This window comes from Sphaerodactylus townsendi, linkage group LG10 (assembly GCF_021028975.2).
Source record: "Sphaerodactylus townsendi isolate TG3544 linkage group LG10, MPM_Stown_v2.3, whole genome shotgun sequence".
Lineage (NCBI taxonomy): Eukaryota > Metazoa > Chordata > Lepidosauria > Squamata > Sphaerodactylidae > Sphaerodactylus > Sphaerodactylus townsendi.
In genome coordinates, this window is record NC_059434.1 from 28,463,722 (window position 1) to 28,490,284 (window position 26,563).

The 26,563-nt window shown below is 41.0% G+C and overlaps 1 long non-coding RNA gene across 1 annotated transcript; it reads left to right on the forward strand.

Annotated features, from left to right (window-relative positions):
* The first annotated feature begins 24,809 nt into the window (after nt 1-24,809).
* On the forward strand, nt 24,810-26,295 carry LOC125440308. The gene is made up of 2 exons (XR_007245665.1): nt 24,810-25,002; nt 26,047-26,295. It is a non-coding gene; the product is annotated as an uncharacterized LOC125440308 (long non-coding RNA).
* Nucleotides 26,296-26,563: the final 268 nt, after the last annotated feature.

The following is a 26,563-nucleotide window of genomic DNA, read 5'->3' on the forward strand; positions in this document are numbered from 1 at the left end:
GGATACCATATTCAGATCATTTTTTCTTTTTCATAATGAATAGACAGAATTTTGCTACCCATTTAGAAATATTCTCCCTTCTTATCTTGTAATAGTTTTGACAACAAACTCTTATCAGAACAATATGTCATTTTTTGTGTAGTAGATGTGGACAGGCATTTTTTTCCTTTGCCTCCCCATAAAGGGGGACACTTTAATAACAAATGCTCTCTAGTTTCTACAGGCAACAGAGAGCAAGAACATAACCTGCAGCTAGTATCTTTTTTTTGATATTTCCCTTCTAAAACAGCAGAAGGTAAATGTACAATATCTTGCAAGAGTAAAGCTCTCCTTAGATCTTTGTTATCCAGATAAGTTAAATAAGGAGCAGGGCAGTGATATATTTCTCTGTGTATAGCATAGAGGAAAATCTGAATATCTTGCCAGATCAGACTGTCGTGGATACATCTTTGATTCTTTGGGTAAGTTCACTTTTAAATTGATCCTACTTGATCATATGGATGTTATATGGAAGGCCACATTTATTAAGGCACCCTCCATCTCTTTGAGCCCACCTAGGTTTATAAGGATCTTTTTGCTAGAAAGGGCCAGGAGACCATTTGAATCAGTGTGTAACTTCATCCATTTATATGCTGTTGTTATTATTATCTTGTCCTTCAGGCTCATTAATTCCTGTTTCAAGCCTAATAAATGTATATTTGGGACTCCTGGAGGGAGCTGAAGGATTGCTCTAAAATTTGGACTGTAGCCTTTCTAGCTGTGTCATACTCGACAGTAATCCCAAATAGACACCGGGATAGAAGTTGTGTCAATATTTTAGCTTGGTATAATTTTAGTGCTGCTGGTACGTGAGAAACCCTTTAGTAATGAAGAACTTCAACACTGCATATATTGTCTTTTCTACCCGCTCAGTTATCATATTACAGTGAGTAACATGGCTCCCTGAAGCTTGAACCACTTAATAATCTAAATACTTAAATTTGTCAACTTGTTCTAGTCTGTTTCCGCTATTGACCAAGATCTTTTGGGAGGCTTTCCTACATGCCATCACTCCCTTTGTTTTATTTATGTTAATTATCAGTTCTTCCTTTTCACAATAAGTTGAGAATGCAGCTAATGCCCTCCTCGTGATCCCAACTGGAGTTCTCGATACTAGAACAGCATCATCTGGCATGATAATAGAATTGGGAGGGATCGGGTATTTAATTCTAGGTGGATGTGAGTCTACAGTTTTCATATGTGCTATTACACCATTTATATAGAAATTAAATAAAGTTGAGATAATATACACCCCTGTCTGACTCCTCTATAGGTCCATATTTGGTTAGTAAGGTATCCTTTGTGTAAGGTAACGAACTCTCAAGGCAGATTGTTCATATAGAAGACGGATTAGGAGCACAATCTTCATTCATGTTAGTCTCTTCTAGTTTCTGCCATGTTTTCCCTAGAATTGACCCAGCCTAGCCAGATTAGGAATTCATTCCCATCAGTTTCACCAGCATGGCCAATTGGCCATGCTGACAGAGGCTGATGGGAATTGTAGTTTCTGAACATCTGGAGAGCCGCAGGTTCCCTACCCCTGCCCTAGAAATTGAGTCAAAGGCAGATTTAAGATCAATAAAGGCAATATATAATGATGTTACCTTGCCAGTTGTATATTTTTCAATTAGATGTTGTAGTGTTAACGTATGTTCATCTATTGATCTACCTTCCCTAAAACCTGCCTGCTCTAGAGCAATCGTGTCTTCGTCCCTTAGCCATTGTTCAAACTTTTCTGTTAGATGTCTTGCATACAATTTGCTTATGACATTCAAAAGACTGATGGGTCTATAATTCCCCGGTTCATTATACCCTTTTTATAGATAGGGACAACAACTGCTGTGTTCCACGACTTGGGTATGCAACCTGTTTTGTCTATATATGTAAATAAGGCTACAGGAAAGGAGCCCACCAGTCTATATTCTTCTCTTCAGTACTTTCCATGGATTCCATCTAACTCTGGGGCTTTCCTAAATTTAAGCGTGGCTTATGCAAGATTTTATTTCTTGTGTTGTAAACTGTGGCCATTGATTTAGAGAGGCTAATTCTGGTTTGAAGGTCTCCTGTTTATCACCTTTCATAAAGCCCCTGAAAAAAGATACCCATTTGTCAGGGGAATACAGGTGTCCCAAACTGATGGGGTTCCTTGTTTACAGGCTGCAATCATCTCTCCAAAACTGGCTAGAATTCCTTTGAGTAGTTAAATATAAGTTCTTGCCAAGATTTCTTAATGTATTGCTTTTTTCTTCTTTTAGCATTATCTCTTTATAAGCTTTTTCTGTGTTAATAATAGTGCATGGGCCCTTATTTTATTTTCATAGTTGCAGATTGTTGTGTATGAGAAAGCCGCAATAAGATCTTTTTTTGCTTTTTCACACTCACCATCAAACCAAGGTTTTGAATATCTAGGTATCTGAGCCATTTTGTTATTATTTGTTATTGTAAGAATTGATCTTAGCTTCTTTATAAGATTCTCGTACATTTCTAAAGTGTCTTGGATAGGAGAATTACCATTCATTTTTTGTACTGCTCCTTTCCCCTACTTCAATACTAGAGAGAACTTTTATCTTAAGATCCAGTGTTGGGGACCAACTAATTCTTTTTACCTGTTGCTTCCTACTGAGGGGTATAGCAAGCTGTCAGATGAACATATATTTTGATCTGTAAAAAGTGGTAAATGATCACCTTTCCATATATGGCAAAACCCAAAATTTTTTGGACCTTTTGTAATCAAGGAATTACAAACCAACATATAGTCAAGTGTACTCAGTCCTTTTACCTGTTACAAAGTATATTCTCCTCCTCCCAGAGATCCCCATCTATTGTCCCATTTAAAATATGCAGGGCTCTCCTATGTGCTAGTTTATACAAACAGATTCCCGCATAATTCACTTTTAGATCTTTGGATATGCGATTTTGAGTTAGCATACCCTGGTCTTTCCCCCTACTGTCAGCTACAGTTTTAAATTTGGATAATAGGAAATCATCATTAGGGCCCATTTAGATGCTCATGTCCCCTGTTATTAGAATTTGAGCTTGGGGGTGTTCTAAAGTAATTTGGAGTAAATAATTATCAAAATCCTGCCAGTTATTTTCAATAACTGTTTTCTTACCCTTTGGGGGGAAATAGATATTAAATATTATCAGACTACATTGATCCCACGTAAGAAGTAGGGCCATAGCAAAATTAGAGAGTGGAGCTTTAGCTACAGCTCTAACTTTCAGTGTAGTAGAGATTAATATTCCCAGTCCTCCCTTTAATCTCCCTGGTCCTTTCCCCGGGATTGCCTTGACATTAAAACCATAATATCCATCCAGTTCAAGTGGGGAGTCAGTCCAGGTTTCTTGCAGTATTATAATATCAAATTTGTGTTGGAGCAATAAACAGTTGTTATCCGTGGCAAAACATCTTTTCCAACCTGCAATGTTCCAAGATATAATTTCCAAAGGCTTATTTATCGTTTTCTCTGATTGTGGCTTAGTTAGTCACATATTAGGTGTCAGCTGTACTTCTGGCATATTGGAGGGAGATGGACAGGAACAATTCCTTTCTGTTAATTCTCCTGCACCTCTCAGCCGCTTTCGATACCATTGACCATGGTATCCTCCTGGAGTAGCTCTGTGTGTTGGGTTTTGAGGGCGCTCTTCTTCAGTGGTTCTTGTCCTTCCTTTGATCAGGCTCCAGAGAGTAGGGGGTGGGTGTTACTGGCCTGGGAGCTTCATTATGGGGTTCCCCAGGGCTTGGTGCTTTCCCATCTGCTTTTTAATATCTATATGAAGCCGCTGGTGGAGGTCATCAGGAGGTTTGGAGTTGGGTTCCATCAGTATGTGGATGACACACAGCTCTACCTCTCAATTACAGCTGAGTCAGGTGAGGCCCTCCAGGTGCTGGATATTTGCTTGGAAACAATGTTGAACTGGGTGAGGATCAACAAACTGAGGCTGAATCCAAATAAGATGGAGGTAGCAAGTCCCCAAATCCAGGAGATCAGAGGGTTCCCAGTGCTTGATGGAGTGGTATTGCCCCTGAAGGGCTGGGTGCAAGTTCTGGGGCTGCTCTTGGATTCTGCTCTGTCCCTGGAATTATAGGTGGCCACGGTGGCCAGGAATACCTATCAGCAGCTCTGGCTGGTTCACCAGTTTTGCCCTTATCTGAACAGAAGGGCATTACTGCATGCCCTAGTAACCTCCCAACTTGATTACTGCAATGTGCTTTACATGGGGCTTCCCTTACTGATGGTCTAAAAGCAGGAGCTGGTGCAAAATGTAGCAGCTAGGCTGCTCATGGCATATAATGCCGGCCTTGAAAGAATTGCACTGACTCCCCATTCATTATCAGGTCCAATTCAAGGTATTGACAATCATATTTAAAGCCCTAAATGGCTTGGGTCACACCTACCTAAAGGAGCACTATGCCCATATGAGTTGGTTCATGCACTGTCAAGTGGGGAGGCCTTCCTGGTGATCCCTTCTGCTGCTGAGGTGTGGTGGAAGGGTACATATGGGAGGGCTTTTACTGTGGCAGGATCCAAGCTGTGGAACAGCCTTGCTGCAGAAATTTGCCAGGCACTGACACTTTATAGATTTCACACCTGGTTCAAACCATCCTTTTTACCCAGGCCTTCAGTGTTTGATCCCCAGGGTCCCTCACATTGATGCCAGCTGAAGGGTGGGGGGAGGGAGGGGTCGGAATTTTTAATGATGTTTATATTGACTGTTTTAAAGAGTATTTTAATGGTGGTTTTTAATGTTAATGTTTTATGTTTTTAGGATTGTAATGTTTTAACAGGGCTTTTAACCCCATTATGTAAGCTACCCTGGGACATCGGTGCAGGGCAGGGTATAAATGGAACAAATCAAATAAATAACAAATACGTCTTCTAGAATATTCTGGTAATCTTCATTGCCTCAGTGAAGTTTCTGGGTGTTTCAGTCAAGGGCCACTTGTTCTTCTGGCTATCTCCACCAATATATGGATCAATATTCAGCCACCTTTGGATACAGGAAGCTAGAAAGAAAAAAATGTTGTGCAACATTTTGCCTGAAGTTAGTGTAAGATAAATTCAGCCTTTATCTTGCAAAATTGTAAATATTCACACTCATCTGGAGTGAAATGATATTTCAGCACAAGCTCAGTATAGGTGTGATTGACAGCTGACTGCCAACTGTCTGAGAACCCTGAGTGGCTGGGATTTTTTTTTTTTTAAAAAAAAGACCTGGGAGAGTGACAGTTAGCAGTTGGCCGTTGGCAGTTGGAGCGGAAGAAGGAGAGTAGAGTAGAATTGAGGAGGATCCTGAGATAGGGAAGCAAAGTGGTAGTCTTTCCCTGAGAAATAGCTCCAAGGAAAAAAGGTTGATCCCTATCAAATGTTAAAGAAGGAAAATTGGAACCTATGTGTATGTTTCTACTCTGCAGATTTCAGAAATTTTATGTAAAAAAGCTTAGGCCTGTTTATCTAAGGAGTTTCAGTCGAGTAATCTCTCTAAAAAAGTGTAAGTAGAACAAAACAGCTGCATTCTTGTGACAATCTATTCTTGCCACATTCTTGTGACAAACTATCCTGTGAAGATGCCAGCCACAGATACAGGCAAAACGTCAGGAACACAGCCATGCAACCCGGAAATCTCACAACATCCTAGTAATTCCAGCCGTGAAAGCCTTTGACAAAACTATCTATTGTATATAGTTATACAAAGTTTCTTTCGCTCATGTTGCTTGTTCACCTGCCAAGTTTAAACCCTGACAGTCTGACCTGACCATTTCCCCATAAGAGTAAAATAAAACAGGTTATGTGTTGAGAATTCATATCTGACATACATACCATACTCATACATATACTAATGAAGGATTATTTCCCCAGTTTCTCAGCTTCCTAGGCTGGGTCAGAATTCATCTATATACATGTTAAGTGTATGGGGTGTTTGGGGAAATGTCACAGTAGGCAAGTCTTACCCAACAATAAGTTTTAGATGTTCTTTCAAAAGCAGAACCGTGTATAGTTTCTTTTGCATGCTGCACTAGCAGTATTCGTGATGTTGGAAGGGAAACTCATGGAAATAAATATATGAGTTGTAGATGCAGATACAAATTCTCCTTTCAAGTGATTTTTATGCACATTTTATTATAACCATGACTGTGTATTAAGGTTACCAATGGTGACTTGGGAAATTTCTGGAGATTTGGAGGTAGTGCCTATCAAAAGAGGAGATTGGGGAAGATGGAGGTCAACTGGGTTATGATGCTATATAGAGCACCCTCTAAAGCTGCTATTTCTTCCTGGGGAGCTGATTTTTGTAGCCCGGAGAGGAGTTTTAATTCTGGAGGAACTCCAGAGCCCACCTAGGGCTTCTATTGTTTTTTCTCCCCCAGGAGTTATTGCTGGATCAAGAAAATATTTTGCTACCTGAGCCAGAACACAGAATTGTGGTCCACCTCTCATCTACTGTTCCTGCCAGCCCTCCTTCAAGTTCACAGGCTCCCCCTGTTCATGCAGTCCTGCTGTTGCTTCTAACTGTGAAAGAGCTAGAATAGCCAATTCTCCTCCCCGCTCTTTAAAAGCAACACTGCAAACCTATATGGCTTCTCGAGCAGCAGGAGTCCTTCCTCTTGTGAGTGCATAGAACCAACATTTGGCTTATCCTGGCAACTCTGATTATTATGGGGGGGGGGGGTCGCATAGGTAATCCAAATTGTGGCCTTGTGTTAGGAAGGAATTTCAGTATAGCTTTGAAAATCTTGAAGCTTTTCTGCAGGTATGTGGTTTGCTACATTGTTTTTAAGATTTCTGGGAGAGGGGAGCAACTATTTCAGTTCTTGGGTAGAGGCAGCTCTGTCTGAGATCATGGGTACCCGGGCTGGATGGCTGTTTGCTGCCCCTCTGAAATTACTCTGCTGTCTAAGGTAAATTCCTTATTTTTATGATAGCATGTTGCTTCTGAAATACCCCCCTCCCCCAAATTGCTAGTTCGTGGTCAGAATATTTATCTCCAGCTTTAAACGTTTTTAGATTAACTATCAGAGACTTGCAACTTATGTCTTTCTTTTTCTCATGGCCTCTCAATATCTCTGGAACACTTAAGTAAGGATTTGTGGATAGATTGAGTAGGATACATTGAGAAGGATAAATTTGTGGACAAACTGAGTTGCATAGGTTAGGATATATGTCACCATATCCATGGTTCCAGAAAGTACAGGATTCCAGTATGTACCAGTAGTTTTACCTAAACCTCTTACACCACCCCGAAACTTACTATTGAATGTTGAAGCAGGGGATTCAATGTACTGGAAGGGATAAAGTTGGAAGGGAAAAATCAACAATATCTCCAAAATCTTGTCTTGGTTGTATATGGGATTTTAGTGGGATGAATGTGACATGTAAGCTATTTGCTACATATTGCAGAACTGGATTAAACAGTTTTTGCCCTTAGATTTTAAATCTTCTTGGAAGATAATTATTCCTTATGCTTCTTTGATACAAATGCTCCTTTAATACAGATTTTATGATAATCTGTGACTCTGAAAATATGCAGCCATATGTGATATTATTGTGATGGATGGATGTGGTTGCAGCCTTTAGCTTTCTAAACCACTTAGAAAGTACAGATGTGCAGATGAAAGCCCAGAGGTGCCTTTTCCTAGTAGTTTTGACAGTAGATAGATCTGCTGCTTCAAGTTAAACAGTAATTTTGCAAATTCAGCAAGCTAATATTTGCTTAGCAGCTTTGCATACATTTTAAAAATGAAAAACAGGCGTTTGGAGGAAAGTAAAACCTCTGGCTCATTAAAACAGTTGTCGCATGCCTGTGTAAAGAATGTTGATACCTTTTGAAATGAAAATACATTGAAGGTGTTTATTGTCCTTGGGTTGTTATTTTTGTAAGGGTACTTGTTCATCCCTCTGTCTGCAGTGGAATGTATTGCATGTGGTAGAATATACAAAACATGCTATAGTTTATAACAAGGTGGTACAGATGCTCAAAAGAGTCAAAATCTGTTATATATCCACCCAGGAATAAGGAACGTATTTGAGGCATTCTGGTATTTCACTACACTATCTTCTGTGTGTCTTACAAATAAGCTGTCTTGCAGAATTCAGCAAAAAATATTTTTTAAATGTGTATCTAATTTCTTTTGCAAAGAACTGTCTAACCTTGACAGAATTGTCTTTGCTTAGATCCCCAGTATTTAGCTAGTTACAATATCTGATGGAATTTTGTAAAAATCAAAAGGCAAGATACAGATTACTTATACAAACCTGTAAATGGGTGATTAAGCATGTATTTAAGCTCTGTAGATACCCACAGTCAATGGGAACAAAAGAGGTAATGCCTGTGATGTGTAGATGTATATAGCTTTAAGTGAGTCCTCATCTAGTTTCTGTCTTCCCCATCAAGACCTGTAAGGTAGAGGATTCAGTTCTACTTTTGGGTGTGTAGATTGTGGCTCTAAGTGTGTGAGGCAGTCAAGAAGCCAGGGGCATAGAGGGGAAAATAGCGCCTAGGTCAGATTGGTGCCTGGGCCCCGCCCACTTTGGAGTTCCCACAGAGCCCCGCTCCCTGCCCACTTAGTTTATTTCAGCCAGTAACTGGGAAAATCACTTCACATGAAGCTGCCTTATAATGAGTCTGGTGTTTGGTCTCTGAAAGACAGTGTGGTCTATTTTCTTTTGAGGTAGCTTTCTAGCCAAGATCTTCTACTTCATGATTTTGTAGTGTGTGCTGTGGCAATTTATGTTAGATTTAGGTCTAAGGATGACTAAAAAATGTTCTGTGGGAGTTATTTGTGTTGTCAGACTGACCTACGATGGACCAAGGGACCCTGTTTTAATGTAGTGGTATCTCTACCACCTCAGTCAATCCTTGGGATGCCCAGCAGCAGTGCCAAATAGGACAGCCTGTTCTGGGCACTGGCTCAATGTACCTATAAGGAAAAAAAAGAACTTTGTCTGGGCTCGTCTCCCTCCAAAGCATAATGTTTGCATAATGTTCTCTCACACCTTTCCTGATATGATTAAGTCTATACAAAAGACTTTGCCCTGGATTGAGATCCCATCTCTAGCCCTGAGCCATAAACCCTGTTGAAGACAATAAATGTATTAATGTGATTACCCACCCAGTGTTGTATTAACTAAGGTCTCGTCTTCTGATTAATGTCTTGAATGGCCACCTTACTTTGCATTGCCATTGTTTCAAAGTTGTAATCTTTTCAACTAACTTCCCTCTTGGAGACACTCCTGGACCTGGACACATCAGGCTGATGTCTCAACCATGAGACCAACAACCAACCATTAAGGTTGATGTCTGTCTCTTATCCTTCCCAGGAAGGGCAGGAAATCCCTTTGTCCAGGGAGATTGAGGATCATTCTGCATAACGCTTAGGATCCATTTTTCCCTATAAGAAGCCCACTCTCCCAATAGAAAGTGTTCAGAATCTCTGGACTACGCTCTGTCTGTGATACTGTTCCACAGCACTGTTCCTTCCAGAGCTAAGCACAGGTTGCTCAGTTCTCTCCATTGGACCATTCTGTTCTAAGGTCTTTTTCACTTTTAAGTGAAAAGAGCCTCTCTGAAACCATCAAGCGTTAGTACCTCTCTGAGCCAGTTTAAGAAGCTTTTCTTTTGTTTTCAAGATAAATTTCATTCGTTGTGTTCAAGTTACCCTCGTGCCAGCCTGTGTTTGTGTGTGAGAGGTTGAAGAGTGCCTGTCTGAGAGCCTAGAATCCCAGCCAATTTTGAGTTCCCTCCATTTTTGTATATGGGACTCTGAAGGACATTCCCCTTAGACCAAGAGAGAATGTGAGGTGGGATCCTTTATATATTTGGCAGCCAGCAGCAGTTTTGGGATTCCTAGTTCCTTCTCTTTAATGGTGGCAGCAGAGTAAAAAGAAGATCCCTGAACACTAGCCTGGGATATTTTGGGTGGCCAAGGAAATCCCACTGGTCAGTTTAGTGGGAACGTTGATTGTAGGCCACCCGTCCCGTTATTATTGGTGGCTAGTGGTGGGATAATATCTCTCCCTCACCCTTGAATATAAGCGACCCTATTACATCCGACCTTTTGCAAAGCCAAGGTCTGCTCCAACTAATTTCCCCACACTAAAATGGAGAGTCTTCCCACCACTTCTGGTAACACTTGCAGTTATAGACTTGAACAACACAGGGGTATTGGAAATGCTGGGGTAACTGCTTCAGGTGGCATTTCAAGGTACCCTGCTCTCTTCACTTACTCTACAACCCTCTTTCCTTTCTGGAATGAGAATTGAGGCCCCCGTTTGCATTCTAGAAAGGAAAGAGGGTTGAGGAGTAAGCGAGGAGGGCATAGTATCTTGAAGTGCCATCTGAAGCAGTTACACCCTTCTAATTCCACTGGGGTTAATAGGGTTAGAAGGCTTTGTTAGAAATCTACATGCTGACCAGGGCAGCAGATCCTGTTCACCTAAGAAAGCAAATGATTGGATGTTCTGCCAAATGTGCTAGTCTCTTTTCCAAAAACAGACGTACATATATGGTATATTTTAAATGGATTCTGTCTCTCTCTCCTCCATGCAAGATAAGCCCGTCTTCTGTAAACTGTCTAAAATGAGAAGTCATAGTTCAAAGCAGGTTTCAGAGATATGAAGTCTCCAGCTTCCTCACCCCATGAGAAAGCAGAACGTGGTGTGGGCTCTGTTCAACTCTAATAATTGATTACATCAGTTCTGCAGAGCTTTAGGAAATTGCCTTTTCAAATCAATTTGATTCACTTATGATGTACAAGGCATTTTAGCTTTTTTAACTGTAGTTTTTTTTGAGATGGATGGAATGATATTAAATAATGGGTGAATTTTAGGCTCTCTGAATCAAGAAAATATACAGCATTCTTTTCCATTATACAATGCAGTCTGCTGACAGGCTGATTAGATTATAGATATTCAAAACATGTGCCTTCAACTCGGATAGGGGGATGTATTCTGTAATGCGTCGATGTCTAGTATTTTATTTGCAAGGTATTAGCTCGAGGGATGCTACTTTGTAGACAAGGACCCAAAAGGAAGCAACAGGTTTCTAAACGTTAAGTGCACACCATTTTTTCAAAGAAAACCCACATTGGCAGGGCTCCTAGGATGCTGGCGTGGTATTTTGTGCCACATTTCAGGCTGATTAGATTATAGATGGCGGTGTTCATGCTGCTGTGGGATTGCCCCTCCGCCAGGGTAAGTGCCCTGGGGAGAGTGAATCTGCCAGTACAGCTTCATGCTGCTCCCAAGAGCAGATTTGCTCCCCTTTTGGATGGGGCTCTTACTCTTTCAAAATGTGTTTATTCTCACATTGCTCAAATTTCCTTTCTTTTTTACCAAGAAGGGCATTTTTGCAGAAGCTGAAGGACTGTTGTTTTAATGTCTGCATAAACTATTTTAAGTAGTTTTATGACATCGTTTATTGTATGCATTATATCGTTACCCAGCTGAGCGCCATGTTTTCTATCATTGTAACCCAGCTGAGCGCCAGCATGATGTGGTGGTTAAGGTGTTATACTAGGATCTGGGAAACCCAGGCTTAAATCCCCACTTAGCCATAGAAACTTGCTGGGGGACCTTGGACCAATCACAAACTATCTGCCTCAACCCTGAAAAAGTATTTAGATGGGAGACCTTTAAGGAACATCAGGGGCATGATGTGAAAGCAGGCAATGGCAAACCACCTCTGAATGTTTCTTGCTTTGAAAACCCTGTGGAGTTACCATAAGTTAGCTGTGACTTGATGGGAAATTACAAAAAACAAATCTTACCCAGTTTCATTGCATTGTTTATGTTCCAATTGTGTTTCTTTCCACTTTTGTAATCTGCGTTGAGTCTTAGTGAGAAAGGTGGACTATAAATGAAATACATAGAGGATGCACAAGTAAATAAACAAACTACTACAAAACTATGTGCTCTTAAATTGGGATAAATACTCCAGGTCTCTATATAACATTAAAAAGTACCTTTGTTAATTAAAACAGAAGTAACATTTCAGAAAGTCCTGTTCTCACAAATATTGTATGTTCAGTCATAAGGATATGTGCCTGAACATATGTCTTTTTTATTTCACAATGGAAAATCATCCAGAAAAATAATTTGCACATTTTTGCACACCCTTAATAATCCCCAACAACTCTATATCATGCTGTTTTGTGATGATTTGATGTAATAACTGTTGTAAACTACAATTAAATTTTTTGCTCTTTAGAGGCTGATGAAGTGTAAGAAATAATTTTCTGGAAATGTGAATAGAAAATGGTCACTGAAGCCAATGTTTCTTTGAGGGCTAAAAATGTATTTAAAATGCCATGTGATCTCTATATTATGTGAAGAGATTGTACAATATATAAACAAATAAAAAGAATGGAAAATCTGTAACATTAAAGAGGTAGGGCAAAAAAGAACAGGACTTTTCCAACCAAACATAAAACTAAAAGGAATGAAACGTTGTCCTCTGCTAATTTACATGATTCTAGGTGGCATCGAAATGTGCCAATGTAATCTAGGTGGCTATAACTGTGTAGTATGTACTCTCCACATACATGTGTGGCATTAGGATAAGAGGAACATAAACAACATTTTATATGGCTCAATGCTGTTGAAACATTTCTTAGATTGTGGATATGGATTACATTTGGATAAAGGGTGGGTTCAATACAAAGGTGAAAAGTCACTAGTGAAACAAACTGCAGGTAGACTGATTGCTGACAAAAGTTGCACATATCAATATCCAGTAATGATTCTATGTTGCATCAGCTGTAAGACCATATTTTCCACTGCCTGAATATCCATTAATTTTCTGAGCTCTAAATCATCCAGGAGAAATTGGAAAAGAGAATCAATAGAGTTGTAGAGTAACTGAAAACCTGTGTTATTTCTTGAAATGCTTTCTGTATGAAACTACAAGATCACAAATGCTCAGTGAAGACCAAATGGGAGGTAATAGGGTTATTGTTAGTTTGTAAGACCAGGACCTTTTCCTCATACGTTGTTTAGTACGTATCTTGCCAATACATTACACACATTTTTCTTTTAATTCTGCACACGTTCCCCTCCATTTGGTTCTGAAGGTGCTTCCCCTTCATTTTTCCTCTGTTGTTTTCTCAAGCACTTTTACCATGGTTGATTATGATGTAGTGTTAGGGCACAGATAGAAGCCAGATCCATTGTTATCAGCTTTGTTAATTTCATCTTGAATTAATGGTAATTAGTGTAATGTTAAGGCAAAGATATACTGTGCAGTCAGAGTGAAATTGATATGGGAAGTTGTTTTTGAAGGAGGAAATTGACAAGAGATTGCTGGAATAGCAACTGTGTTAACTGCAGTTCTAAGCTGGCAAAAAACCAGTATTTTGTGTAGGGGCGGGCAGGTTATATATTTTTGTTCTTTCAGGTAATGATGTTTGCTCCTGGTTTTTTTCCATTTTGTGCAAATGCTTGGCCCTTTATTCAAACCCCATGTAGTTGTCCAACCTCCACTTCAGCAATTTAAGCTGCTTTCTTTCTCAATGAGAGTTTGGCTGTTTTCTTTCTCAACTTTTTATAGAGCAGATGTGCAAATCCAAGTGGACGAATGGACTGGGACCCTGGGTTTTCTTTGTGAGGGATGCATATGTGCGCAATTGCACTTCAGTTTCTGGCATCCATTTTGAGTGCAAGCTTTTCCAAGTGTGAAGGGAGGCACTCTCTAAAAATGTATCAGAGAATCTTGGGAGACAAGGTTGAAAAAGCTTTTTCCATTTTCCCCTCACAGAGCATAATGTGTCTGCCTGCTCTAGGCTTTTGCCTGGCTGTAGAGCATGGAACTCAGGTTAAGGCTCAGGTTGAGCCTAGTGATGCTAGTATCAGATTACTCCCATAATTCTTTGGGGCAATTATAAGGGCTATAACACACTTCTACCAGGATCAGTGTGGTGCCACATGGTAACATCAGAGAGAAATGGAGTTCTAACAGATACCTAATAGCTAAAGAGGCTGACACTGACCCCAGCATCCCCCAGTCACACTTTTAATAGTATGCATTGCTATATGTCTTATGAGTTTCCTATTACACTATAACAGTCTCATGAATATTGATGATAGGTGTTTCCCATGGGATATTTTCCCATAGATAAAATTACTAACAATCCCTAATAAATAACTATCATTTAATATAGAATACCAATAATATAGAATACCTAGCACATAGCTAGGGGGTAAAGAATAGCTGGGGAAAGCAATAGCAAACTACCCCACAAAAATGGCTTGCCTGTGAAATCACTGCTTGCAGTGGTACCCCAGGGTCGAACATGACTGAAGGGGAAACTTTACCTTTACCAATTATTTAATATAGAAGTTTCACTCAGCTGCCTAATGTGTATTTTATGAAGGCAAAAGACACTGATCAGAATCTCCTAATAATAAACAATTGAAAGAACATATTGTTTTTATGACGACACACAGCTATTGTTCTCATGAAAACTAAGCATCATTCAGCATCACTAAGATACATTTTTCTATAAAGCAGAAAGTTAGCACCTGTATAGCAGGTAGACACTGCGACTGCTCTCACTCTGACTTTGCCTCTCCCCTTCGACCTTGTGCACAATGGTCGTACAAGCTCTTTTGCTTCCTGACTTGCATTGGTAATGTAAAACTCTGCCCTGTATCTTTTCCAAACCCCATTCAATACTTTATTTGCTTTGATTTTGTATGAATGGATCACTCTAAGATGATTGTAACAATTCATTATTTTTCTGGGACTCAATTGTCAAAATAGTTCTCATTATTCAAAGGTAGAAACTCCTATAGAAGAATCTTGGTATACATTGGTGAAGAGATTTTGCTGTTACTCATCTCCTGCATAAATTAAAATTCCCCACAATAATTTACTTGATTACAAACCACTGATTTGGGTAACAGTGGCTACCAGGAGAACAAAGGGTATGAGCACTGCTGATGGAACTATTCCTGAATAGGCAAACCTTACTGGGTGTTGGAGGTGTTGTTATCTTTCCTCAGATGGTCAGGATGGGAGTCCTGCTTCAGGGAACAAGGATCCAATATAACCAATTAGCTGACCTTTTCAAACAGAGACTGGATAAGTCGATTGCCGAGAATGCTGTCAGATGTTAATGATGTACTTCATTGATGGCGAGAAACAATCACTGAATATTTGACATTTGGAGCAATGAATTCCTTTTGGGGAGCAATTCTAAGCATGTCAACTTAGAAGGAAGTCTTTAATAGGGCTTGTCCCCAGGCAAATATTCCTAGGATTGCAGCACGTTTTCTTTGATCTCATAATTATGTTAATTCAACATAAGGTTGAAGATGCAGCTGAAGTGTAGGGAAGGTATTTTTTTCTGAGACAGGCCATGTTGCTACTGCATAAGCAAGAACCAGCCACAAAACCAACTACTTTATACTTCGACAGGGATGCACCAGTACCATATAGCCTTTTTTGTGCATATTTCTGCTGCTGATGTGTGCACAATCATTATCATTATATATTTCTAATAGTCAAGTCAGCCAAATCTGATGATACATAAACATGAAGACTAGGCCTGTGGTTGGAGAAAATAATTTTTGTGCAAACCTTAAAACACCCCAGGTTTGTGAAAGAATCTAAAATCTAAATAAAAATATATATTTGGGGGAGGATGTTAAAAAACCCCCAACATGATAAAAGGAATGCCTCAGCCTAGGCAACTACAACAGGCTCAGTTTGAATCAGTAAAAAGCAGTTAAAGGGAAGTGTCTTTTCCAGGAATAGTTCAGTCACGAGCAAGGACTCTTTGGGGCCAAGCCCAGCAGCAACCACATAGTGACGTGCTATCAATCAGCTTGTATGACTTACTTAGGTTTAAATTTCTGATACTTTTCAGCAGCAGTCCCATACAAACAGCTGTATTTCATAGTGGTTAGAGTTTCAGAGGTAGACCTCAAATTCCCATTCTGCTGTGGAAACTCACTTTGTGCCAATTCCATATTCTCAGCCTTATTTACCTCACAGGCAAGAATAATGGCCATTAAGCACACCAAGACGTCTTCTGGTGGGTCAGTGGCCAGCCTCCCCACCTAAGCCAGCCCAGTGTCTGACAGAAGACCAGAGCCCAATACACTAAAGCAAGACACAAGGTGGGAGAGGCAACACCCAGTCCGCTTGACACAAACCAGCTAGAAGTGACAACACCTGGGGAAGTGGCAACACCTGGCTCAGTTACTCACAATAAGGCAAACACTGGAATTCCAACAGCCCCCATCAGGCCAGAGTGAGGAGGAACTCTGTGATTTTATCCTTTACCTCCGCCATGCCCTGGAATGCCCCGGAATGCCTCTGACATGTCTCTGCGCCAGTGCATGCTTGGTGCATCGTGCGTACCCATGCCCCCTTGGCACTATGCATCTGGCCCCCATAAGAGGTGAACCAGACACTGGTGCTCAGCCCAATCAAGTTGTACACAAGGTGATACAGATTCCTATGTATGGCTGAGACCCAACCAAGACCAATGGTGTTTGACCCTGCCAAATCATGAGTGTGGTAAGACAGGCAATGGAACCTCGCACAGTCAAACCCAACACAACGCCCATTGTTTTCTTGGGTAGAAGGTGGCAGGTGTAGGGAAGAGCAAAAAAAATGAAGATGGGGAGGATAAAAAGGTTGGTTGATCAATGAATGAGAAGGAATTAAGACAGGAAAGGGAAAAAGGCTATGGGGCTTTTAGGGAAGGGAAAGATGAAATAGTGGAAAAAGGGAAATAAGATTTATTTAGCAAGTCCCTGTGAGTTTCCCCTTGTACATTCTGATTGCAAAGCCAGCCAGTTATTAGAGCTGTGAAAGGACAAGATGACTTTGTCTACAAACCTGAAAAAAAGTCCCAGGTCTGCAGAAAAATCTGAAATCTAAAAGAAAAATGCATTTACATACTATTACTTCCCTTGATCTAGGCACTATACTATTGATGCAGCCCATTCTACATAAACCAGAGACAAGATACGGAAACACTTAGACACACTGAAGTATTTCAAGGTGTGCTGCTATGAACAGGGCTTTGTTTTGTTTGGTGAACCACTGTTCAAATATTTAAAAAATCTGTAAAATAAATTCATATGAATGCTCATCCTTTGTGGGTATGTTGAATTGGGTTTCATTCCAGGCTCTGCCTATGGGTGGCAGTGATCATTCACAATTGCAGAAGCAAGAAATTAGATGTGCAATGCTGCTTCCCCCCCCCCCCCCCCAATTTTTAAAAGGGAAAGTATTCATACCTACCAATTTCTGAGTTTTTTTTTTTAAAAACCCTGTGAGTCTCAGGCTCAAAGTGCTGCTGAGGATAAAGAATGCTTTATATCTCTTAATTTTAAACTGTGCAGAGGTTTCTTTTGCTGCTGTGCTTTGATCTCCATGTTTTGTCTGGGGAGGGGACAGAAAAACCCAACCTCCAGCACTTGTTTTGGGACTGTCTTTTAGGAAGGTTCGGAATCAGGCTTATCTTGATTCTCTGAGGATCACGCTAGATGTTTGGAAGCAACCATACCTGTGATTTACATGCCATATGTGTTCTCGAATAAAGTGGAGTAATTTTAGCATCAAGCTGAATCTTCCATGCCTCATTTCCACATGTTCATTGCTAGAAACAGTCTGAGAGAAAAATGCCTGCACTTGTGGAACACAGAGAAGAAGGAAAGGGATAGTTCACCTTCCCGTACCTCACATTAAAATGCTCCCTTTTGACATTAAAACCAGAATTTTAAGGTGACCAGGACCTAGATATGAATTAATAAACAGGGCTGCTGCCTTTGCTTCTCATTGGGCCCTTTGAATTCAAAACCAACCGTATCTTTTTTTCATATCAGGACATTTTCAGTGTCATGTGACACAATTATTCTTGGATGCTGAATTTTTTGACCACCTGATCTGTGATGTAAGCCATATTCCTTGTGCTGTAAACACACTGAACTGTCTCCTCACCCTACTGATACTTTTTGCATTGCATGGACATTCTGAGTGTGGAGGTAGGACTATCCACTCCTGGTTAGAAAAATTCCCACAGATTTGGAGGGTGGAGTTTGAGGAGGGCATGGGCCGCAGTGGAGTACAACGCCATTGATTCCACCCTCCTTAGCAGCCATTTTTTCCAGGAGAACTGATCTCTGTAATGTGTTCATTCTGGAAGTGAGTTGCAATCATTTGGTCTTAGGGACCACCAGGGATTCCCAGCTTTGCCCTACGATGACAAGGCATTCATGAGGATGCAGGATAAAGGCCCAGGGTATTCTTGTCAGCACAAAGGTGGGCCACCTTTATCACAATTTCAACTCTGGGCAGTTACCCATAGGATACTGGTTGATGAAAAGTCACCAGTGCATGTGTTTGGAACCCCTCATTTAGGGTTGGTGTAGCCTCTATAACTCCAAGGTTGGGGATGCCACACAGAGCAAGTCAGAGGATTGGCGGTCATCAAAGGTGGTCATCAAAGACTTTTAAGTTTTAAAGAACATGAATAATTCATTGTGTGTTTAGAAGGTGCTGGTATATTGAAGAGCTGATTAGACTGTTGGTGATGGGTCATTCCATAGTCTTCTGGGCACACAAGAGAGCAGTGCCTCTGAAGAGGAGACTGTGTTGGGCCTATATCCCCAGTCTTGTGCCTGTGTGCAGGGCTATGAACATAAGAACATAAGAACAAGCCAGCTGGATCAGACCAGAGTCCATCTAGTCCAGCTCTCTGCTACTCGCAGTGGCCCATCAGGTGCCTTTGGGATCTGCAGGATGTGAAAGCAATGGCCTTCTGCTGCTGCTGCTCCTGAGCCCCTGGTCTGCTAAGACATTTGCAATCTCAGATCAAAGAGGATCAAGATTGGTAGCCATAGATCAACTTCTCCTCCATAAATCTGTCGCATGTAGAGATACTGAATCTGACAGCATTGTGGTCGCTGTTCCCTATTGGCTCAACAACACTGACTTCCTGCACCAGGTCCTGAGTCCCTGAGAATTAGATCTAGGATCACCTGGTTGGTTCCACAACCATCTGCTCTAAGCCACAGTCATTTAGCATATCCAGGAATGCTCTCTCCTTACTATGACCTAAACATGCATTTTTCCAGTTTATGTGGGGATAGTTAAAATCGCCCATTACCACTATGTTTTTGCTTTTGTTGGCCTCTAATTTCTTTTTCAATCTCTGAATCCTCTTTTTCACTTTGGTCAGGGTGATGATAATATATTCCCAATATTAAACTATCCTTCACACCTGATATTAATATCCAATATCCAATATGGAGCCGGGTCCTTCCATCTCCCCACCTGGTTCTGAGAGAAGGCAGTCATCCTGATGTTCTCATCTTGCATCTGTGTGAGAACAATCTGGTGTGAATAAAATAAATGGCCCTGATTGGAGTACAGCAAGGTTCCAGCGAGCACAATGTGCTGCACATATATAGGAATTATACTGTGCATTTCTCTCCTGAGGGGTGCAATATTTATTCAGGCGATCTGTGTCAGTGCCTCCTGGGTCAGGAAGTGTGACAAGGGATGTTATGTTAGGCTAACCTTCTTGTGTGGCAGGGATTGGGTAGGGATGATTGGCAAGCACCTGTAGACCAGGTAATGATAAAGTTGACTGTGCTTGGAAAACCAGTGTGGTGTAGTGGTTAAGAGCGGATGGATCTTAAGGAATGGGTTTGATTCCCCACTCCTTCACCTGAGCAGCAGACACTTATCTGGTGAACCAGATTTGTTTCTCCACTCCCAAATTCCTGCTGGGTGATCTTGAGCTTGTCACAGTTCATTTAGAACTCTCTCAGCCCCACCTACTTCACAAGATGTCTGTTGTGGGGAGAGGAAGGGAAGGGAAAGGAATTTGTAAGTCATCTTGAGACTCCTTATGGAGAGAAAGCTGAGATATAAATTCAAACTACTACTACTCCTCTTCTTCATGGGCCTGCCAGAAAAGGCAGCCACTGGTATTCTATTTTAGGACATCTTTCCTATTTAAATATGGTAGCATCGTCAAATATGATGCAGATTGGTATAATCAATTCCCACAGTTACCCAAGCTATTGTGTTGTATCTCCATTGAATAGGTGCCAGGGGCAAAATCAACATCCTTCATGAAGTTCTAGAGAATCAGGAATATTTTTTGCTTCCTCACTCCATGCTTACATGTCTCATTTGAAGGCAAAAATGTTCCCAGGGCTGACTCTGTGATATGACAAGGTAAGGTGGGTGGCTAAACAATGCATTTCGGGAAGTATTCTGTTGGAAGACTGAGCACCTCCCTAGTGAGGAGAGAAGCATCTCCCTAATGTGGATGAAACCCAGAGGTGCCAACAGAACATTACAAGGCAGCCATGCTTCTATTCTTACTGCTTCTTTGAAATGCCTGCAGCAGCTCATAATATCTATAGCGCACAAGAGGGAGAGAAGGACCTCCCTTCCAGATTGAATTTATATTTTTCATCCATTGTAGAGAAATGTCATTCATTCATGGTCATATCATCAAGGGTTGCTCCCCCTGGCATTGAAATGATTCTAAAGTGAAATCCAGATGATCCCTGACTCATCCAGCACTACCCTGGAAAGTTCTTCTGATGTCTTGAATGTTTTTTGCAGGGAAGAAAATGCTTTCTACAGGCTTCAGTTAATGAAACTCCACAGGGAGCCAGCTAGTTGAGATGGGAGTGGGTCCTGCAAAAGCAGTTAAACAGACCAAGCCATGAAGTTACATATGCTCATCATCAAACAAATCAGGAAGAAAGACTTGAATGGTTATCAGGATTGCGAGGATTTTTTTTCAAGTTTTTTTAATTGGCCATGGTTTCTAATCTTTTAAACAATAATTCTACTTAAGAGCACAAACCTGCTGTTTCAATAAATACATTCTCCATTTTGATCTTTGTTTTCTTTCCTAACACAAGTCTTCATTTTCATACCATTCTGTTTCCTTGTATTCCACATTTTCCCCACTCAGTGAATGCGATTCCTAACATTCTCTTTGGCTCCTTCCGCATACGCAAAATAATGTGGTTTTAAACCACCTTCACAACTGTTTGCAAGTGGATTTTGCTATTCCGCACAGCCTTCAAGAACACTGAAAGCAGTTTGAAAGTGCATTATTCTGCATGTGCGGAATGAGCCTCTGTGTCAAGGCATAAAAGAAACCAATCAACAACCCCAACGACGAAAATAGATGAAATGGAAAGGTTCACAGTGATTTCATTTACCTTGAGCACACATTCCTTTTGGGTTTGATTCTCAGTTCCAATTATGTTTTTCCCCTCTTCAGAACTCACCACATTCTCTGATCAGAGAATTCCTGCAGTTTCCAAAAGCTGTTAAAGGGTGACTTCTTCTTTCCCTTCACAGGGTATCATGAGCCAGCTCCCAGAAGATAAGGAATCAGATGCAGAGCCTGAATCTATGGATTAGGAACTGGCTTTTCCAGAGGAGATGCAAGTAACTGAGCCAGCTCCAAGCCTTTCCCTGCCAGCTGAGGCAGAGCCAGCACAGAACCAGATGCCATGCAGCTGGGAGAGCTATCAGCCGTCCCAGCCAAGCTAAGTAATGAGACAGATGCATGAAGGTGGCAAAGCAGAGACTGCAGCAATGTAGTAAAAGGAGAAGCACCCAGACTGCAGCTCGATTTGAAAAAAAGACTCTGTGAATTAGAAACATCAGCATCAGAGGAGGACTGAGTCTTTGCAGGATCCTGGTCATTTTATCTAAGCCTTGTTTTGGGCTTGGCTCTGCCTGGGTTCAATGAGTGTGTTTCACTGGGAAGCTCCACACACCTGATTCCCTGCTCCGTTTCTCTGTTTCTAGTCTGCCTTCTTGAACTGGACTGCCCTGACCTTGGACTGTCTGACCACACCTTTGCCTGACATCTGCCCTAACCTCAGACTCTACTGCTGGAGCAATAGATCCTGTGAGATTGACATGACATTGGCATGGTCTATTGAAGTAATGGCAGGGGAAAAAGAGGCAGCAAGGAAACAATGAGGAAACAGTGGGCAGGCACCGTGGCGAACTGGCTCGGCTACTTCACATGAGAAGAATCCCTGTGCAAACAAAATACTGCAGGGAAATCCCACTGTGAAGCAAACAACTGCAGGCCAAGTAGTATATGCATAAATGGCCACTGATAGCATCAGAAAACCAAACCAAATAGAAATGAGTATATTCATAGATCCCTACTTTTAATATCCACCTGACCTGTACAAAATTAGCAAATGACATTTTTCATGGGATGCAGAAGCATCACCTTGCTAGACTGATATGTGGCAGGGTGGCTGTAAGAAACACAAGTAATAAGTCAGTAAAATAGTTGGAAAACCTGGTTGTCACACCCTTTATGCATATGTCAGGGCTCTGCCCCCTAAGACAGCTGCAACGGAAGCAGAAATTGTAATGGGAAGACTTTTCCCAGTCTGAAGATACACAGAAAAACTTTGCTTAATTCCTCCCAGCCATGCCAAAACAACGTGGCTGTCTTCTCATTTCCTAGATCTTTCAAATGAGGCCACAGCCAGCACATTAAATTTCTTACTTCAAAATGGCCGGATTTCCACTGAAATCAAGGATGTTACTTCCAAGTGAAAGGAGATCTATTTAGATTTTTTTCTCAGGGACTTGCTTGCTTTCAACTCAGCATCCCTAGCAATTTCTATAAGCCTACTGATTCCTCACAGGCACTGAATGCAAGCTGTGCCTAAAAGTCTCTCTTTGCAATCTGGCTCTCCACTCTTTAAGATGTTCCCAAAGGGACATTTTTCCGGGAATTGCCTTTTACCAGTTTATTTCAGCTGAAATCATCCAGTTTCATTAACTGCCCTATAATTTGCAGTTAAATACATTTCCCCCTGCAGCAGCGGCAACAGCAGTGTCCTTTCACTGTTAAGGAGCAAACAGCTGAGTTGTGCCTTATGTTTGCACAGGAGGCAAGACCTCATAAAGAGAGATGTAAGAGCTGGTTTCTATTTGCACTTAAGACTATTAGCCTCTCAGAGAAAGAGTCACTGGCCTTCCCTAACAATGTCCATAGGCTGGAGTGCTCATGTGGGCTCATAGCCTTTCTTTGGCACTCAGTATCACAGAAAAGGTCATGGAAACTTTTAGCAAAATGGCAGGTGCTCTCTTCCCTTATGAATGACACCAAATTTTGGAACCCCCGCCAGATACACTTCATTTTCCTTTTTACCTCACACGAATGGGTCCCTTGGACCATAGCTGTCTTGGCATTTTCTGCTTCCTGGCACTAAATTTTGGTACGAATGCCACAGCTTGGTTATTATCAGGAGCAATGCAGAGTATGTGTGTTACACCCATTCTGCAGTCAGGCCATTGGCATCCACTGTTGAGTTCAGTTGTGTCACATATAACGTATTTCATGGTCTTGGACCCTCACAGCTGCAAAACTGCTTCTGCTCCTATGCTCTGTGATTAACACTTTGGCTCATTCCGCACATGCAGAATAATGCACTTCCAAACTGCTTTCAGTGCTCTTTGAAGCTGTGCGGAATGGCAAAATCCAGTTGCAAACAATTGTGAAAGTAGTTTGAAAACGCATTATTTTGCATGTGCGGAAGGGGCCTTTGTTTCTCCATGCAGGGTCTTCTGGGGATGCTGCCTTACAAATGGGCAAAATCAACAATTGTCCATACTCATGCACCATGCTGAGAGTGCAGGGAGGTGCTTTTTATGAAGAATGAGACCATTGACTGGGCCACTGTGTATAGTGTGCATTATCTGTTTCTGGAAACTATTATCCTGTTCTCACTGCATTGTCTTCTACTTTAAGAATACCATTTTCTTCACTGTTTAACATATAGCTAATACTGTTTGCTTTTGTTTCAAATTCCTGTAATCCAAGTTTGATCATGCTGTTTATTAAATGTCACATTCTATTGACTGCATTGTCTTACACTGTGTAATCCACCTTAAATTTTGATAAGAAAGATAGACTGTAAATAAATAAAGCACATATATATATATGCCATCTTAAACATTTTTGTATCAGTCATGTACAAATGCCATATAACATACAGTGTAAAAATGGCATGAAAGAAACTAGTAAATTTGGGGTGCCCATGACAAAAGTGGACCTATAAACACATGTAGCTGCCTTAATCTGAATTTTATTTATTTATTTATTTATATTTTAGATTTATATAGGCCGCCTCTTCCCCGGAGGGCTCGAGGCGGCTCAACAACATGGCTGTTATTAACAGCAACTCAACAGCATAACTTAAACATTAAAACTCCGGCAGCAGTTACAAATAATTTAAAAATAATTTTAGAACGATCCAAGCTATTCAACAATACAAAACAGTATAAAACAGTTCAAACAGGCGCCCGTTCCTAAGGCTAAAAGCAAGAGAAAAATGAAAAGAAGGAAGGGAGGGAGCAGGTGGGCCCAGATGGAATCATAGCAGGCCTAACCAAGATGACAACGATGGAAATTCGGCAGCATTTCAGTGGGGGGCAGTAAAACCGCGGCCGGCCTCACCAAAGGCCCGGTGGAATAATTCTGTCTTACAGGCCCTGCGGAACTCGCCAAGATCCCGCAGGGCCCGGACTGATGGAGGCAAGGTATTCCACCAGGCTGGGGCCAGAGCCATTGGTTCAGCTTGATCAGCATTGTATGCTCTGGCTGGTACCATCCTGTGCTCATCCTCTAAGCTATGACCTCTGCTATAATAAAATAGGCCAAACAAAAGGAATGCAATGACAGCATATCACAAAGAAACAAAAACAGGCATCTATCTGTGGCAAATGCCAAAATCCAGCTACTGAGGCTAGGCATCTTCCACAGATTTCTCTGGATATACTCCATGCAGACTGCTGGGGACAACCACTGTCCTGAAATGCTTTTCTGTGTTTTGGGATCAGTGGAAGAATATGCTTAATGCCTGAAAGAAGGGCTTCCTGGACTTCTTATGGAACCCATCAGTAGCGGTATTAGAAAATGAAGGCAAGAATGAGGTAAAACAAACTCAACAGAGTGCAAATGTAAAGTTAGTAGTTTGAAAATAATGTAATGGCTGTAGAAAACTGAGGCTCACAATCATGTCAGTCATAATAGTCATTACACAACTTTCATTAAGCAAATTTCTTATTGCTCTCAAAGTTATAACTAAATATTTTGTGGCATAGTAGTTACATCTCTGATTATATATATAGCTACAGGATATAACTCTGGAATGTGCATTTGAGATTTCCTATGGACTTTAAGAGAGAAACAGACAGTGGGCACTTAAGGGTAGCTGAGAACTTATGTTCTACATGGGAGCCAGAATCATAATTTTGAGAATCATAATTTTTCAGGCACTTTCAGCTGGTAGGTGCATGACGTGTGCATTGTGATAGTAATTCAATTCAATTCAATAACCTTTATTAGGCATAATTTAAAATAAATAAATGAATAAATTAAAACAATATTAAAAGGGGAGGAAAACAAAATAAAACCTAATCAGATTAACCAAGTTTTGTTCAGGGCCAAAGCAAGAAACTTTGCCATATCCTCGGTCCGTTTAGAATAACGATCGTTGAGGAGTATCTGAGTCTTAACCCTGTCAGAAAGAGCAGGTTTTGAGTTTATATACGGCTCAATAAATTGTTTACGTAAATCAGTGTGACGGGGACAATACAATAGAATGTGTTGTCATTTCCATTGTGATTGAGGAACATGGACAGGTCCTTTTCAGTGGCGGAATATGAAGGTATCTTCCACATGTTATTCCAGTGGGGAGAATATTGAAACGGGCCTGCATAAAAGCACATCGTAAAACAGGGAATGTGAGGTTAGAGAAATAATCTGGCAAGGCTCCTGAGAATGACTGGGATATCCCATAGATCAGTGGAGAACAAGGACCAATGGAGTGGGCTAGCAAAGTTTGTTTTTCAACATCCAGAATTCTTTGTTTTAGTATGTAAAGTATTTGGGCCACATCATGGTTTAGAAACATATCCAAAGAGAAGCCAAGGGTGATATTAATACATTTATTGTCTTCTTCTGTTTTTGAGCAGCAGAATGTAAGGCCTTGGAGGCTGCCCAAAGAGGACCTCGAAGATTTCTCCTTCAGCATACTGGTGAAAAACCACAAAGAAGGTTTGTTCATTGTTTGCTGTTGTCCATAACTATAAATAGCTTCACGCTGCAAGGGTTGGAAAACTCTGTGGCAAGAAAACAAAAGATCTTTCTCCAGCCCCAAAGTCATGATTTCAACAGATAAGCAGGAACCCTCAAGATAAAGGGAAAGCTGCAAGAAGAAGAGGGGGAAAAAACCAGGTTTCTGAAGTGAAGATGACAGTCTGTGGCAAGTGGGTGGCAGTTCCCCAAAGAGGTCAACTCAGCAACACTCACTTTGAACTCTGGATAGAACCGACTCTACTCCATTGCCTGAGAAGTTAGGAAGGTAAAACTGGATCACAAGTGATTCTGGCAGTCTGGAGTACAACAGATCGAGAGGCAGAGCGAAAAGGCAAAAGATTCTTCAACATAACTTTGGCTCTCCTATTTGAACAGTCTCCATTAAGCAGCTAG